Here is a 15883-nt window from a genome sequence, read left to right on the forward strand (position 1 = left end):
ATATATATTATGGGCGTATGAAACAGTTACAGACCAGATAAAAATGTGTGACAGTCTTAGATTTGAAAGAACTTAAACTGGTGGTGGATGTAAGAGTCTCTGGTAGGTTGTTCCAGGTTTGGGGTGCACGGTAAGAGAAGGAGGAGCGGCCGGATACTTTGTTGAGCCTTGGGACCATGAACAGTCTTTTGGAGTCTGATCTCAGGTGATAGGTGCTGCATGTGGTAGGGGTGAGGAGCTTGTTCAGGTAGCTGGGTAGCTTGCCCATAAAGAATTTGAAGGCAAGACAGGAAAGGTGAACTTTGCACCTAGACTCGAGTGATGACCAATCTAGTTCTTTGAGCCTTTCGCAGTGATGTGTGTTATAGTTGCATTGGAGAACAAAACGACAAATTGAATTGTAGGGGGTGTCAAGTTTGCTAAGGTGGGTTTGAGGTGCCGAGCCATATACTATGTCTCCATAGTCAATAATTGGCATTAGCATCTGCTGTGCGATAATCTTTCTGACCAGGAGACTTAGGGAGGATTTGTTCCTGTAAAGTACCCCTAGTTTGGCATAGGTCTTGGTTGTCAGGGTATCAATGTGCAGCCCGAATGTTAAGTGGGAGTCAAACCATATGCCCAGGTATTTAAAACTAGTAACAGGAGTTAGGGTGGTGTTAGTGTTGGTTCTAATCTGGAGCTCAGTCGCTGGAAGCTTTAAAAATTTAGTCTTGGTCCCAAATACCATTGTTACAGTCTTGTCAGTGTTTAAAAACAGTTTGTTTTGGGAAATCCAGTTTTCGAGTCTGAAAAAGTCAGACTGAAGTACAGTATGTGTTGAAGGTCAGAGAGGCTATGGCTGTGTGCATATAGAATTGTGTCAGGAGGTCCCTCCAACGTCGGGCTGCAAGGACATGGGAGAGTGCTAGTGACTCCCCGGTCGTGGGTGGCTTGGCACCAGGGGTTGCGGACGAGGTAGCAGCTGCGGTTATCCCTGATAGGCTTACACAGGCCATGAGTCACCACCTTACTTCTATCACTCATAAGAGGGGCATAAAGGGGGGGGGTCAAGAGCCCATAGATTTAACCTATTACTGCCTGCAGCTAACAGGACTTACATAACAGGGATAACAGGGTGAAAGAAAGGTATAATGGGACATACCCTGTTACATATTGTCACGGTAGACCAGACCTAATTCACGCCGAATATACTGGGCACTGATTGAACAGGACAAAATGATAAAATAAACGGAAGATTTATTCCCTTTTGGGCAAACAAAACACTGTAACACAAATAACACTTGAAAATAACACTTACGGTAAAATAACAGGGTGAAGTATCCAAGAATAACACTGGCTAGCAATTCTCCCTTTCTGGATTAGAGTCACGAATCACCAACTATTGACAGCGAAAAACTCTTGGGGGGCACCCTGCCTCTTTATGGGGTTTGAAGTCCTATCACAAACAGGCAATTAACTCTGGAGGAAGCAGGAGTGCCCCCCCCTGTCTTCCCTCCCCCGGCGACACCAAGTCTAGGGCTGAATGGCTGGGCATTGTCTAACCCATAGGAGACGTTGATGGCAGATACTTAATGTTATCTGGCCCATCCCCACTCCTTATGGCTCTGCAGCTTGATAGTCCTGAATATCTCCAGTCACATTGGCAACAAAGCCACGGGATGCCCTTTGAAGTCAGGGACTCCCAAAACTCCCAGCACATCCTCAATACACATTTATCTGCAGGAACCTTACCTGATTAAATCAGAGGCCCCTCCATACAAATGTAACTCACATGCAAATTCCGTTACAAGTCTGCTATCTGAGAAATTAGTACATACTGTACAGTCACATAATTCCCTGAACACTTTACAGGGCTGACTCCCAAATTACATCACAGTTACATAGTTACAGAGTTACATAGTAGATGAGGTTGAAAAAAGACTTCCGTCCATCAAGTTCAACTTGTGCTAAATTTAGACAACAGATATTTAATCATATATCTATACTTATTGATCCAGAGGAAGGCAAACAAAACCGCAGAGTCACATCATCCAATGATATCTCATATGGGAAAAAATAAATTCCTTCCTGACTCCAAGAATTGGCAATTGGATTAATCCCTGGATCAACATCCTTCCCATGTATACTTATTTGGTATATCCCTATATACCTTTCCTTTCTAAAAAGATGTCCAACCTTTTTTTGAACAAATCTATTGTATCTGCCATTACAGTCTCCATGGGTAATGAATTCCACATTTTAACTGCCCTTGCTGTAAATAACCCATTCCTTTGTTGCTGGTGAAATCTCCTTTCCTCCCACCTTAAGGAATGTCCCCGAGTCCTTTGTACTGCCCTTGGGATGAATAGTTCTTTTGAAGGCTCCTTGTATTGTCCAGAATATATTTGTATATAGTTATCATATCCCCTCTTAGACGCCTCTTTTCTAATGTAAATAAATCTAATTTAGCTAGCCTCTCCTCATAAGTTAGAATGTCCATCCCCTTTATTAATTTGGTGGCTCTTCTCTGCACTCTCTCTAGTTCCATAATGTCTTTTCTTAGGATTGGTGCCCAAAATTGTACTCCATATTCAAGGTGTGGTCTTACTAATGCTTTGTAAAGGGGCATAATTATGTTTACTTCCTTCCATCCATTGCCCATTTGATTCAAGATAAGATCTTGTTTGCCTTTGTAGCTACTACATGACTTTGGGCACTATTGCTAAGTCTGCTGTTGACAAGCACTCCTAAATCCTTCTCCATCAAGGATTCCCCCAATTTATCCCCATTTAATTTGTAATTCGCCTGTTTATTATTGCATCCCAAATGCATAACCTTACATTTATCTGAATTAAACCTCATCTGTGTGAAGATTGAGATAAGGTGTGTGGCTCAGGCTATATGAAGACAGACTATCATCACCTCCATTTTGGCGCAGCAGCTTTTTTGAGTGTTTGCTTGTGTATATGTGTACCTGTTTATTTGTGTATGTTTTGATATGTTGCAGAGTATCGCTCCTGGTGTAAACTAGCCCTTGTATAATTCCTACTAGTCATGAAATTGAAATAATTGCATTCGTAAGAGTTTTTCCTGCCTTAGACATTTTTTGCTGACCTTAGTCTCTCTTATCTGACAGATACACCCAGAGGGCTAACAGGGTTACTCCTTAAGTCATGAGGGTAAGAGGCTCACATTACAGTGGAATATATAGCATACAAAACATATTTATGTATGGATAAGGATTTTTATATAAGTCATCATATTGTTCTTTATCTCTAAGCCAGCCCCATTAAGGGGCATATTACTCATTTTGAAATGTATAAAAATGTGATACCAAGCAATATGTTTGCAGAGGAATGAGTTCATTTTTTAATTCTCTCTCAGTTGTACCTTGGTGCAGATAAACTCACGTTGATACTTTGAACCCTTGACACATTGATATTATTTCTACGCTTTCACAGATGGCGCTTGAATAGGGGACCCAATACCTCGGGAACCAGGAGACCCCAGACGGAGCAGCTGCTACATCACTGAAACGTGCATACTTGGAATAAGGTATGGCTTTATCCTTTTTAACAGAAAAAGCCATTAGATTAATTGTTTGAGTAATCTGTAGACTGTTTGTTCTTTATGGGCAACCTACCTGAGTGACGGGACACCCTGTATCACGTGAGTTTATCAATATTATAGTGCTCAGGTATTGTTATTGTTGTTTTATATTATTGCCATAAACTCAGGTCAGATTATACCGTGTGCCGCTAAACTGCCGGCCAATTCAGAGCTCGGAAGGTATAATAGTTATAAGGTGGAAAGTCTCCTAAACTTGGAAAGAGAACTATTGTTAAGGAACAGCAGGTGACTATTTTTGTTAATATCACAGGTCCTTAACTCTATATTCTACTTATATTATACCAAGTGGTGGGCACCTTATTGGTACACGATCGACTGACGTTGATCGGGGTAATACAGGAGAATTATGGGGGAACCTACATTCTTGTTCGCCGGCGAAGGATACGTCCCTTGAAATTATGTGTAGACTTTATGATAATAAAATGTGAAAGAAATGGATATTTAGTGGCGCAGAGTATATTAAATAAGAAGGAAAAGGTCACAGGACTTGCATGTCTGTGAGACATGGAAGTTAATTATTAACCTAGGAAGAAATGGCTTGAATTTAAGAATGTAAAAGTAGTTTTTAAGGGATGAATGAATTAATACTGCATGGAAAAATAAACAAGGGGACATCCTCTTTAAATGTTTTTTTTTGTTTGTTTGTTTTTGTCTTAGAAAGCTCATAGTAACAAGTTTGAGGGCATAATAATATACATGTCATGGAGTGAAGTGTTTGCATGTACCTCTCTGATAGTTAATGTATGTATGTATGTATTGTGACAAAGTACCTTCTTGCTCTGTATCTTTTGTCCAGGGATCAGCACTTTCACAAAGCCTTCAAGGTAGAGGAGACAGTCTTCTGACACAGAGATGAAAAGCTTTGGCCTGTTTATTTTGCCATACAAATGCTACAGCAGATAACAGGAGTAAATCAAACAAAGTCTTTGCTTTTCCTAAGCATAACACAGCTTTTCAGCATACACTTCTCTTGAGAGTAAAACAGCTCTGTCTTGCTCTGTTCAGAGCAGCCTTTTAATCATCTCCCTGCTCAATCCGCTGCTGCAGTCCTGTGAAAGCAGGGAGAGCTAGAAGTCCCGGTCTGGATTCCCCTTGGAACCACCCTGGGTCATAAGCCCCTGATGAAGACTTTACAGTGGAAACACGTGTTGGGTGATATCAGTGACTACTAAGGAGCCCTTGTTGATGACATCTAGAGTGGAGGACAACTTTAATCAGCCAAGTACCTGCTGTGAGGGCCGTGGAGCGGATGATGTTGCTGTGAATACCTTGTCTGACCCTATGACCCAGGGTGGTCTGAATGCTCATAAACAAAGGCACTTATGTAAGTGGAATACTTTGTGTTTTTTTTTTTTAACACTTTATTTTCCTTTCAATTGAAACAGACATGTATTGTCACATTCAAGGGTTACAATCAGTGTACATTTTAACATTGTCAACATTTCAAACATTGATTGTATAGAGCGTTTGTAGTCTCAATGAAACATTTTCTCGTTTAATAGTAATAAAAGGTGGGGAGGGGGAGACACAGGTTTGGGGCGATAGTTGGGAGCGACAGAAGATGGGGAGGGAGGGGGGGGGAGGGGGGGGTGGTGGGGGGTGGAATGGGGATAGCGGGTGGGGAGGGGGAGGGTAGTTCGGGGGTGCTCTTCTCTTGTTTACTGTTTTTTGGGAGGGAGGGGGGGGGAGGAGGTTGGGGAACTCTTGTTAAGTTAGGTTGGATATTCAGATGGGCGGTTATTTCTAGTGGTTGGGTCTAATCTGGGGGGTGTGTTCTAAGGCTGAGCCAGGGCTCCCAGGTATTGTGAAATTGTGGCATTTTTTGATTGAGCATAGCTGTTAGTTTTTCCATGTTCATGGTTACATTTATTCTATTTATTAGTGCTCTTCTTGAGGGCGCTTTGACCTGTTTCCAAGATGCAGCAACTGTGCATCGTGCTGCTGTGAGTATGGCAGATATCAGTCTGGTCGTAGGGGTTGGAATTTCTTCTGTGGGGTAGCCCAGCACGTACGTCAGAGGGTCCAGCGGGACCTCCAGACCCAGAATTTCGTCCATCAAGCTCTGAACTCTGGTCCAAAACTTCTGGATCTCCGGACATGACCACCAAATGTGGGCCATGTCTCCCTTTTGTCCACATCCTCTCCAGCACTCATCCGTAGTGCCGGGGAAGATCTGTCTCAATCTACTCGGGGTCAGGTACCAATGAAATAGTATTTTATATATGTTTTCTTTTGTTACCGAGCAAATTGAGGTTTTGGGGGCTGCTTCCCAGATGTCCTCCCAGTCTTCGAGTTCAATTGATATGCCCAGGTCTAGACACCATTTTTGCATATAGGCATGTGCGGGCGAGGGGAGGGAGTTTTCGGTTATTCTGTATATTGCTGTGATTAACCCTTTTTGGTATTCTCTCACTTGGCAGAGGGACTCAAATTTGGTTAGGGAGGGGAATTTTGAGGATGGGGACAGAGCTCTGAGGAAGTGTCTTACTTGTAAGAATGCAAAAATTGGGAATTTTGGGGCCATTAGTTTTTTTTGAGCTCCTGGAAGGACAGAGCTTCGTTATTCTCTAGCAGATCCGCTACCGTGTTAACATGGAGGTCTTGAAATAGACCGATTTGGGCCTGGGTGCATCCTGGAGGGAATTCAGGGTTCCCAAGTATTGGGGTTAGTTGAGATGGGGCTGAAGTTAGGCCATATTTCCCTCTGTTTTTTAACCAGATGGACCACGTGCATTTCATTGCTCCTAGTTCCAATTTCTGGGGCTGTTTGTCTTTATATTCTGGTGACCATAGTAGTACTGGGAGGGGAATAGGGGATACATAATTAGCTTCCATTTGCAGCCAGCAGGCCGAGCTCGGTGGGTTATTCCAGACCACTGCTTGTCTAAGCTGTGCCGCATGATAGTATCTGATCAGGTCCGGCACACCCAGACCGCCTCTTGTCTTTGCTGTCATTAGGACCGACTTTGGGACTCTGGGTTTTCTCTGTTTCCAGATAAACTGCAGAATTTGTTTTTGTGTGTTTCTCAGCTCTGCTAGTGGGATTGGGATTGGGAGAGTTTGGAAATAGTATAAGAGGCGGGGGAGGATATTCATTTTGGCGGAGACAATTCTGCCGAACCAGGAGATCTGGTATGTATTCCAAGTCTCGAGATCTCGTTTAATTTGACTGAGTAGGGGGGGATAATTGGTTTTATATAGCATGGAATACGTTTTAGTGATTTTTATTCATAGATATTTTATATGGGAAGAATTCCATCTATATTTGTAGTTTGACTGGAGGAGTTTCCATGTGTTGTCGGGAAGAGAAATGTTCAGGGCCTCTGACTTGTCCCTGTTAATCTTATAGTCTGAGGCCTGATTGAATTGGTCTAATAATTTGTGTAGGTTGGGGAGGGAGATATGTGGATTAGTTAAGGTCAGAATGACGTCATCCGCGAAAAGGGAAATGTTATAGTTTGTGTCTGCTATGGCTATACCCGAAATGTTTGGGTCCGCTCTAACTTGGGCCGCCAGGGGCTCAATTGAGATAGCGAAGAGCAGAGGGGATAGGGGACAACCCTGTCTGGTTCCGTTCCGAATTTGGATCGGACTGGTTTGCCCACCTGGTAGTTTTAGATATGCTGTGGGATTCTGGTATAGTGCCCGAACCCCCGTTAAAAATGGGCCCGAGAAACCGAATTTTAGCAGGGTTTTGTCTAGAAAGGTCCATTTGATGCGATCGAATGCCTTCTCGGCATCAAGGCTCAGGATCATTGCTTGGAGTTTATTGAGATGCACGTGGTCGATGATATTAATAATTTTGCGGGTGTTGTCAGAGGCCTGTCTTCCTGACACGAATCCCACCTGGTCTATATGAATTAGCCTGGGGAGAATAGGATTTAACCGGTTTGCTAGGATCTTGCTAAAGAGTTTTAGGTCTGTATTAAGTAGGGAGATTGGTCTGTAGTTACCGCATTGTAGCGGGTCCCTTCCTTCCTTATGAATGATGGCTAGGTTGGCCGCTGAAATTGTGCCAGGGATCGGGGCTCCTTCAAGGAAGGAGTTAAACATGTCGAGTAGAAAGGGGGATAGGGGCGCTTTAAATTTTTTATAATAGGCGTTTGAAAAGCCATCTGGGCCAGGGGTCTTGGCTATCTTAAGGGTGCTTATGGCTTGAGCCAGTTCCTCCTGGGTGATTTTACCATTTAGAGCTTTGAGTTCCTCATCTGTGAGAGAGGGTAGGCTGCATTTCGCTAGGAATTGCGAGACATAGTCTACCCCTGTTGGGTCTTGGCTAGGGGGGTGGAGGTTGTAGAGTTCCGAATAATATTTTGCAAATTCTTGGGCAATTTCTTTTTCATTATAGGTGGTGAGACCTCCTTTAGTCTGTATTTTGGTTATTTGGGTTCTTGTTTTTATGCCCCGAAGTTTTGATGCCAGAAGTTTGTCGGCCTTATTGCCTTTATCGTAAAACTTCTGGTTGGACCATTTCAACTTTCTTTCCACCTCTTCTAATTGGGACGCTTTTAACTCGGACCTTGTCTGGTCGAGTATTCTGAGTATTTTCTTGGAGGGGGATTTTTTGTGAAGTTGTTCCAACTTTATTATTTTTTCAGTCAGCTCTTTTTGCATTTTTAATTTAATTTTATTTTTATACGATGCCACGGATATGAGGTCGCCTATGATTTGCGCTTTGTGGGCTTCCCACAGTGTAGACGCTGAGGGAACTGACCCTTTGTTTAATTCAAAAAATAAGGTTAGTTTTTGTCGAATCGTGTCTACAGTTTGGGGGTCGTTGAGCAGTGAATCATTGAGTTTCCAATTGTAAGAGGTGCTCTTCACAAACGGAAGGGAAAGGTTCAAATCTATCGGGGCATGATCGGACCATGTTATCTGCCCTATATTGGACTGGGAGGCCGCCTGGAGTACATTTGTGGAACCTATGAAATAGTCGATCCGCGAGTAAGATTGATGGGGGGTCGAGAAGAACGTATAGTCCCTCTGACCTACGTGCTGTTCCCTCCAGATATCCGTGAGGGAGAAGCTCCTCAAGATCTCTCTAAATCTTGCCGCTTTTTGTTGGGCCTGGGGCGTGTGCTGGTTGGGCTGCGGGGAGGTTCTGTCCTGGTCCGGGGATAGGACCATATTAAAGTCCCCAACTATAAGTAATGAGGTCAATGCAGCCTGGTCTAGGGAGTCTAGGAGGTCCTGAAGGAATTGTACCTGGTTTTCATTTGGCGCATATATGTTTATTATGGAGATAGGGTTTCCGGATAGGGAACCTTGTAAGTGTAGATATCTCCCTTCAGGGTCTCTGGATATATTGGTTAGGGCGAATGTGACGCTATTCTTTATTAAGATGGCTACCCCTCTTTTTTTAACTGGGGAGGAGGCGTAAAAGGCCTGGGGAAAGGCCTGTTTGAATGTGTTTGGGGGTTCATTGGTGTTGAAATGGGTTTCTTGCAGGCAGACAATGTCGCTCTGGAGTTTTTTGATTTCTTGGAGCGCTAACCTACGTTTTTTAATTGAGTTAAGGCCTTTTACGTTGAGAGACGTGATTTTAATTGTAGACATTATGGGGGGTGTGAGGTATCAGGGGTATTGGCCCTGTGCCCCATTTTTATCCCACGACGGGGGGAGGTGAGGTTATTGTTGGGGGGGGGACTGATAGGCTCGCCGCTATTTTTGCGGATGATTTTAGTGGGGGGAATTCGCGAAGAGCTGGGTGGGGTGGGGGGGTTGGGTCTGTCAAGGTGGGGGGGTGGGCAGAACACAAGAGGAAAGGAAGAAAAGGGCTTTCTGGAAGCCCATTTGTTTTCCCCTTTGGCACCTGTGTGCCAAGGAGTTGGGGAGACAAACCCCAGTGGGGGCTTCCGGGGCGCCAATCGTGGGGTATTTCCAGGCTCGGAGGTCCGACACCTCCCCATTTTGATCTAGTGTAGGGGGGGGTGTAAGGGAGGGGGGGTGTAAGGGAGGGGGGGGGGAGGGGGGGGGGCGAGGTCGGGATAGATTCGCATCTGCGAATCGATTTATGCTCTGTCCTGTGGGGGACCTTGCGGGGTTAGGGGAGAGTTGGGGGGGGGGCGGTGGGGGGGGGGGGGGGGGAGTGAGAGGGGGGGGAGTGGGTGGTTGGGGGGGGAAGGGGGGCGGTTTTGTAGGATGGATTCTCTCCTTATGTTCCACCTTTTTTCGTGTGTCCACACTTCATATCCTGTTAGGTTATATTTTTAGGTAAGTAGGAACTTTTTCCTTGGGCCCGTTCTTCTCTTTTTGTTAGATTACATTTTTTTTTTTAACTGAGTTAGTACATAACATCATGAAATTCTATTCACATGTTATCTAAGCAGGGACTAGGTAGGGGGGGGGAGGGGAGAGGAGGGGAGGGGAGGGAGGGGGGGGCGGTGGGGGGGGGTAAGGGGGGGGGGTCCAGAGGGGGGGGGGGTGCGGGGGGGGGGAGGGGGGGTGGGGAGGGGTAGGGGGCTTTGGGGTGCTGTTTCATCCCTTATGTACCACATTTTTGTGTATCCACATTGCACAGTTTGTTAGATTACTTTTTTAGATAACCTAGTACATATTAGCAGGAAATCATATTCACATGTTGTCTAACAAGGGAATGGGTGGGGGGAGGGGGGGTTGGGGGGGGGGCTTTGGGCGGGGAGTTTGGAGATGTGGATTTTCCCCTTGTACCCCACCGTTGTATGTATATCCACATTGCACAGTTTGGTATATTACATTTTGAGAGGCATATCCATACATAACATCAGGGAGTCCAATCATATGCTATCTGGGTAGGGAGGAGTGAGAGACACAGAAAAAACGGGGGAGGAAGGGAAGGATTTCATACGACCTGTCGTTTGAGGAGTGCCGTCGGAAGAAGGGGGGGGAGGGGGGTGAGCGGTCTTTCGCTGTCCTTGTTGAGGCAGATGGGGGGGAAAATCCGTTACTTCAGTCCTGCAGGAGGCCCAGTTCCGTGGACCCCCTCTCTCCGGGAAAACAATGGCTAGTGGGGGGGGGAGCTGGACGTGGACTTTTCTTTCCAGAGACAGGTCGCCGGGTTCCTGCAGCATGGGTCGCAGTCCTGCTCGTGGAACAGGAACTCTGGAGTCAGTGGTGCAGATGGGCACCGCGCCCGGTTTCCTCGCGGTATTTCGTTTGAAGCAGTGTAGGTCGGGACCCGCGGCTCTCTCTTTGCCGGTCAGTGCTGGGGAACTTTGCCATTCTGCCCGTAGCAACGGAAGTAAGGAGGAGGGGGGGGGAAGGATTGAAGGGGGTGAGGGAGAGAGGGGGGGTGAGGGAGAGAGGGGGGGGGAGGGGGGGCCTCATGGGAGGTCTGGAGGGAGGGGGGTTAAAAAGGGGAGGGGGGTGGGGGGGAGGGAAGGGGGTTCGGGTGTTAGGGGGGGGGATTTTCGGGCGTTTTGTGATGGTTTAGTGGGGCATGCGAGGGTGAGGTAGCTTGAGCAGAATCAGGGGGCGGTGGGGATGGGGGTGTGTGTGTTTGTCAGGGTGCGGTATACTTTAGTTTCACCGGAGGCTCGCCGGTCCTAATGTTCACTGGCTTTTCTGACTGGCGATTCTTTCTGAGGCCCTCGGTGTGTCGGTCATATCCAGTCGCGCTGTTTTGGGGGGGCTTCTCTCTCCTCCTCACCCCGGGCGGGGACGCCAATCGCCTTGAGGAAGTCCTCGATGTCATCAGGGTCAGTGATAGTGTAGAATCGCCCTTTCCGTGGTACCATCAGTTTAAAGGGGAAGCCCCAGCGGTAGGGGATACCGCGTTCCCTGAGCAGGGTTGTGAGGGGCTTCATCGCTTGTCGCTTTAGGACCGTCGATCTGGAGAGATCATTGAAGATTTGTATTGTGCAGTCTTCCATTTTAACAGATCCTTCCCTTCTTGGCGCTGCAGAAATCTTCTCTATTGCTGTGTAAGTATGGAACCTCATTATGATGTCTCTTGGGCGGTTAGGGTCTGTTGATCTGGGTCCAAGGGCTCTGTGAGCTCTATCTAGCAGGAGTTCGTGGTCAGAGAGGTCTGGGACCAGCTTTAGGAAGATCTTCTCAAGGTAAGAGGGCAGAGATTCTGGCAGGACTGCCTCAGGTACTCCCCTGAAGCGCAGATTCTGTCTGCGGTCTCTGTTTTCGTGGTCCTCAATTGTATTTTTGAGCGCGGTGATTTCGTGTCCCATTCGCACTAGGTTGTCTTCTAGGCTGGAGTGTGAGTCCGCAATTGAGGTGACTTGCGCCTCCACTGCGTCCGTTCGCGCGCTTAGCTTGCTCATGTCCGCTCTGATGTCTCTGAGTACCTTCTCTAAATCCTGCACGAAGCCTTTCCTCATTTTGAGAAGCAGAGCTTCAAAAAAGGCTGGGTTAAGTTCTTGCTGTGCAGGGCTTGTCTGGTGCACGGCTGCCGCCTCCGCGGCGTCCTCGTGCTCCTCATCGCCATCTTGGGATTCAGAGGGCCCTTCTACTTGGCGTTGTGCCGGCGTGAAAAACTTAGTTACCGGGTTCGCCGCTCTCTTCTGGTTCTTCCCCGTCATGCCTGACTGTTGTAGGGATGCTGTCAGGTGTTTTTGGGATGGGGCCGCTCGGTTTGGGGTGCTTTATTAATAGCTTTATGGGGAGGGTGTCTGGAGCTCTCCGTTTACCCTTCCATTCACGGTGACGTCACCGGAAGTCCTCCATACTTTGTGTTTTTAACATTAAAAACAGTACTATACTATTTTGCTTTCCCTCTTTTGTATATGGATTTTCACCCCCTCTATGTGGATCTGGAGTACCTGTCTGGAGACATAAGTTGGTAACTTTGAACAACCACAACGCTCTCATTTTACGTGAAACACGTGAGTGCAAAATCTATAGAAACTCCAGTATTGAAGTTATTCTATTGGAGTAGACAATATTGCACTATTTTGTGTTTTTACTTTCTTTTCCATGTCCTGATGTGATTTGCGCACCTGTTTCTCCTTCGTTTGCTGATTGAATTTGGTTTGAATTCTATGTCAGGAGCTGCACTCATTAAGGATAGTATATCATCTGTGTTACCTTTGATTTGTTGTGATATTATTTGCGCTTGGTTCTTTCTTTTCACATATCAGCTCAGACCTAGTGGGGTGAGCGACCGTGCACACCAGTGAATCCATTCTTGTCAGGCCATCTGCATTCCCCTGTCTACTGCCTGCCCTGTGTTCCACTGAGAATTTTTATGGTTGCAGACTGAGAAACCAGCGTGTCACTCTGCTATTTTTCTCCCTATTCTGACTCATCCAGGTTAGGGGTGCGTGGTCTGTCACCAGCCTGAATTTTCTGCCTAACAGGTAGTACTTAAGACTGTCTACTGCCCACTTTATAGCAAGATACTCTCTTTCAAATATGGAATAGTTTCTTTCGGGTGGGTTAAGTTTTCTGATTAGGTACAAGATAGGATGTTCTTCATTCTGGTTCTCTTGTGAGAGGACCGCACCAAGCCCTACGTCTGATGCATCGGTTTGCAAAATAAATTCCCTAGCAAAATCGGGGGGTTACTAACACTGGTTGGGCACATATGGCTTCTTTCAATGACCTGAATGCTTGTTCTAGTTCTGGGGACCATTTTACCATTACTGGGGCTCTTGCCTTTGTCAGATCAGTTAAAGGACATGCAAGGGTAGCAAAGTTATAGATAAACCTCCGGTAATATCCAACTAGGCCAAGGAAAGTTCTCACTTGTTTCTTAGTGACTGGCCAGGGCCAATTCCTTATGGCTTCCACTTTAGCCATTTGGGGTTTCACTAACCCTCTACCAATAGAATATCCTAAATATTTGGCTTCCTCTAAGCCAATTGTACACTTACTTGTGCTAGCCATTAACCCCGCATATTAAATTTTGGAAGGTGGGATTCCCAATCTTCCGTATGTATCACTACATCGTCTAAATATGCAGCTGCATATAATGTATGTGGCCTTAATATTCTGTCCATCATCCTTTGAAAGGTGGCAGGAGCCTCATGCAGACCAAATGGTAACACCTTGTATTGGAAAAGACCATCAGGACTAGAAAATGCAGTCTTTTCCTTTGCCTGCTCTATGAGTGGAACCTGCCAGTAACCCTTGGTCAAATCTAGTGTGGTGAGGTAACGGGCTTTCCCAAGCCTCTCCACTAACTCATCAGCCCTTGGCATGGGGTAGGAATCAAATTTTGAGATAGCATTCAGCTTGCGATAATCGTTACAAAACCTTACAGACCCATCAGGCTTTGGTACAAGCACAATAGGGCTGCTCCAGTCACTTTGTGACTCCTCAATCACCCCAAGTTGTAGCATTTTCTTAGCCTCTGCTCTAATTGCCTCTCTACGAGCTGCAGGTATTCTATAAGGCTTAAAATTGACCGTTTTTCCTGGGTCGGTTATAATGTCATGCCTAATAACCCTAGTTCTTCCTGGAACTGCGGAGAACACCCTTTTATTTAATTTAACAAATTATTTGGCTTCCCGTGCCTGGTGTATAGACAGGGCCTTTGATATGTTCACTTCTGGATCTGGGTTTTCCCTAGCGGGGAAGGCAGTGGTTTCCACAGTAATTAGAACCTCCCTTTCTTTCCAGGACTTGAGTAAGTTCACATGGTATATTTGTTCAGGCTTTCGTCTGCCTGGCTGTCTCACTTTATAATTTACCTCACCCATTTTTTCAATAACCTCATATGGCCCATGCCATTTTACCAGAAATTTATTTTCTACAGTGGGGATTAACACTAGGACTCTGTCTCCAGGTTGAAACCTACGGATCCTAGCATTCCTATTATAGCTATTCCGCTGGTTACGTTGGGCCTTTTCCATATGTTCCCGCACTATAGGCATAATGGCTGCCATGCGTTCCTGCATTTGGGTAATGTGCTCAATTACACTGCGATGGGGCATAGTCTCCTGTTCTCATGTCTCCTTGGCTATGTCAAGTAACCCCCTAAGGTGTCTACCATACAACAATTCAAATGGTGAAAACCCAGTAGATGCTTGGGGCACTCCTCTAATAGAAAACATTAAATAAGGTAACAGAAAATCCCAGTTCTTTCTATCCTTATTAATTACTTTCCGCAGCATTGCCTTTACAGTTTTATTGAACCGCTCCACCAAACGATCAGTTTGTGGGTGGTACACAGAGGTCTTTAACTGTTTTATGTGGAGATGTTTACATAGCTCCTTGGTTACCCGAGACACGAATGGAGCACCCTGATCTGATAGGATCTCCTTGGGAATCCCCACCCGACTACACATCATCATTAACTCTTTAGCAATAGATTTTACTGAGGCCGTACGTAGAGGGATTGCCTTAGGATATCGGGTCGCATAGTCTAATATCACCATTATGTACTGATGCCCCCTGGCTGACTTCACTAAAGGGCCAACAAAATCCATAGCAATGCATTCAAATGGGATTCCAATTATTGGTAGGGGTACCAACGGACTATGGTACGCTGGCAAAGGGGCAATGAGCTGACATTCAGGACACGATGAATAATAATCTATTATTGCTGCCATCACCCCCGGCCAATAAAAACTCATGAGAATGCGCTCTTTCGTCTTTTCAACACCTAGGTGACCACCTAGTACATGGCTATGCGCAAGGCTTAACACAGTGCGCTGGTACGATTTTGGCACTAACAACTGTTTTGCTCTTACAGACTGTTTTTCCTCAAGGCGATACAACAGATCGTTATCGTCCTCAAAGTAAGGATAAGACAATGTTCTGTATGGATTAGTAGGGGTTCCATTCTTTACTGAAATGGAATTTTGGGCTACTGACAAAGTGGGATCAGACCACTAGGCACTCTTAAAGTTACCTGGGCTGACCTCTAAATCAATAAGGTCAATGTCTGGTTCCGGAAAATTAGATGGTCCGGCACTATTTTTTTCTGGGCTGTCGCCCACTAGTGCTTTTACAGGGTATGGCTGTTTACTCCCAGACTCATTTGTGCTATCTAGCTTGTCTCCCAAAATGTCAGCAAATGGGAAATCATCATTACATTCATCTGATGAACTAGTGGCAACTTTTTCAGCTGGCCATAAATTTAGAAAATGGGGAAAATCTCTACCAATAATCATGTCATGGGCAAATTTTGGTACAAGACCAACTCGCCAATTTACAGAGCCACACTGTGGCTCAATCTATATTTCAGCAGTGGAGTAGTTGTGTACATCCCCATGTATATAGAAAATATCAATCTGTTTGGAATCATCTACCTTAATAGCATTTACCAAATCTGGGTCTATGAAGGAAACCATACTCCCTGAGTCTAGTAATGCCTGAACCCTTTTCCCCTCTA

General features: G+C 45.6%; 1 long non-coding RNA gene across 1 annotated transcript in view; it reads left to right on the forward strand.

Moving 5' to 3' along the window:
• The first annotated feature begins 2278 nt into the window (after positions 1-2278).
• LOC142487284 (uncharacterized) overlaps positions 2279-15883 on the forward strand; it is a 35182-nt gene continuing 21577 nt past the window's right edge. The window contains exons 1-3 of the long non-coding RNA XR_012799183.1: positions 2279-3161; positions 3444-3537; positions 4409-4936. This is a non-coding gene — a long non-coding RNA (uncharacterized LOC142487284). The remainder of the gene's footprint in view (positions 3162-3443; positions 3538-4408; positions 4937-15883) is intronic.

This window comes from Ascaphus truei, chromosome 2 (assembly GCF_040206685.1).
Source record: "Ascaphus truei isolate aAscTru1 chromosome 2, aAscTru1.hap1, whole genome shotgun sequence".
Taxonomy (NCBI): Eukaryota; Metazoa; Chordata; class Amphibia; order Anura; family Ascaphidae; genus Ascaphus; species Ascaphus truei.